This window comes from Haliotis rufescens, unplaced genomic scaffold (genome assembly GCF_023055435.1).
Source record: "Haliotis rufescens isolate VD_foot unplaced genomic scaffold, xgHalRufe1.0.p SCAF_105, whole genome shotgun sequence".
Lineage (NCBI taxonomy): Eukaryota > Metazoa > Mollusca > Gastropoda > Lepetellida > Haliotidae > Haliotis > Haliotis rufescens.
The window spans coordinates 183,463-185,466 of NW_025963786.1; the positions used below are offsets into that span (position 1 = coordinate 183,463).

General features: G+C 41.9%; 1 long non-coding RNA gene across 1 annotated transcript; it reads right to left on the reverse strand.

Moving 5' to 3' along the window:
- LOC124112680 lies at positions 1 to 1,374 on the reverse strand. Its single transcript, XR_006857648.2, has 3 exons — positions 1,312 to 1,374; positions 902 to 1,034; positions 1 to 66 (listed from the first exon to the last, which is right to left on the reverse strand). It is a non-coding gene; the product is annotated as an uncharacterized LOC124112680 (long non-coding RNA).
- Positions 1,375 to 2,004: the final 630 nt, after the last annotated feature.

Here is a 2,004-nt window from a genome sequence, read left to right on the forward strand (position 1 = left end):
TCTGTTTATTAATGTGTACGTGTACATTCATCCGAAGTATATGGAGTGTTGTCATTTTACGAGGATCTGAAACAAAACAATAACAAAATATATTAAGTATTGATCATTATATGATCAATAGATTTCCAGTATATAGAGATGTTCCATTGGGCGCTTGATATCAATTGTCATAATTATCTTTCTATTAAACACATTTCAGTTATTGTTAGCCCCTAGTAGGTATTTTGTATAAAGAAAGGAAACTAAAATCCTCTTCATCATTAAACGCATCGAAGGAGGAAAATAAGTGAGTGTGTGAGTTGGGATTAACGCCGCTTTTAACTGTATTCCAGTTATATCACGACGTGTCAGCTTCGTGTGGGAGGAAAGCTCGAATTTTTGTTTTGTTTGTTTGTTTGTTGTATAACGCCGCACTCAGCAATATTCGAGCTATATGACGGCGGTCTGTAAAATAATCCAGTCTGGACCAGACAATCGACATCATGAGCATCGATCCGCGCAATTGAGATCGATGACATTTATCAACCAAGTCTGCGAGCCTGACCACCCGATCCCGTTAGTCGCCTTTTACGACAAGCATAGTCACCTTTTACGGCAATATGGGTTGCTGAAGATCAATTCTACCCCGGAATCTTCACGGGTCGAAAGCCCGAAGTGATGCAGGTCTTAGACGTTTACCACTTTGGTGAAACCCACGAGCACGTGTATGGTGCTGACAAACCTAGAAACATAATCGGGGCGAACCGGGATTCGAACCCACAATCATAGGTTTCCTGTGTGTACAAGGGAGGCGACTCTGCAAAGCAAATCGCGGCACCTTAGAAGACTGGGGAAAATAAAAATGAAAATGTTATCATTGAAAGCCTTCAGGAATTATTACAAGTGAGGGATTCAAACTGACCTTGGCCTGTTACAGATAGAGTATGCACCTATAGGTCAACCATGGTGTCGATGACGACGGTGACGTCTATGGCGATGGCGACGACATCGGCGATGACGATGAGCGCCCGTCATGTCAAATGCTAGCAAAGACCCTGGAAGAAAACGAAGCCAAAAATGAAAAAAATATCTCCGTGAGTAAAACTATTTCGTAAATTAATTATTTGCAATAAAAGTTAGTGATTGAGCAGGGTTTAAGCCGCTTTTAGCAATATTCCAGCAATATCACAGCGAGGGATACCAGAAATGGGCTTCACACATTGTACCCATGTCAGGAATCGATGCGATAAAAGAAGCAGATGAGAGATCAAGATGTATGAACCCAGAGAAACAAAAACTACTACCTTTAATCTACCTTGAAACCTTACTCACCCAACAAAAGCACAACTAGCAGATAAGAGATCTTCATGGTGGAAAGAGGAACCCGAGTTTGTTTGACTGAATGATGAGGTTCTGTTCTTTTGGCTAGAACGATGCATTATATACAAGTGAACTCGGAAGTTCATCAGGAAAAAACTTGAATTGATTCCATTTTGGTTTTGCTATTGATGGACTACTTGCTGTTTGTTGACACTAGCAACCACGTCAATGTTCACAGACGTGTCACCCTTCTACCAGCAGGCTAAAGGCGGCTGTTGCCGGTGTCGTTGTCGGTGTCGGTGTGATGATGTAGAGAGGTCACGGGACGCCGTCGGGGGCACTGATGCACAGCGTGGTGGTGGTTACATGGAGAGTACCTGGTCAATAAACGTGGCTGTCAACATCAACAGTCGGCAGGCGTTATGAAAGGTATACACACGTTTACTTCCAGGCAGTTTTGTATATATATAAAGTGTTTGTGAGGACATAGTATACCTTCACAACCTCGTCATCTTGATCTATTAACGTTCAGGCACAGGATAGTTTCACAAGTACAGGATGAAGACATCTTTCCTGATGGTACTTCTACTGCTGGGTGAGATTAACTGTAGTTATATCTGTATAACTGAAAAGACTGTAATCAACTTAAGTCAAACGATGCAAGTCTTATCAACATCAAACAATGCAGCCATGAACTGTGAACTT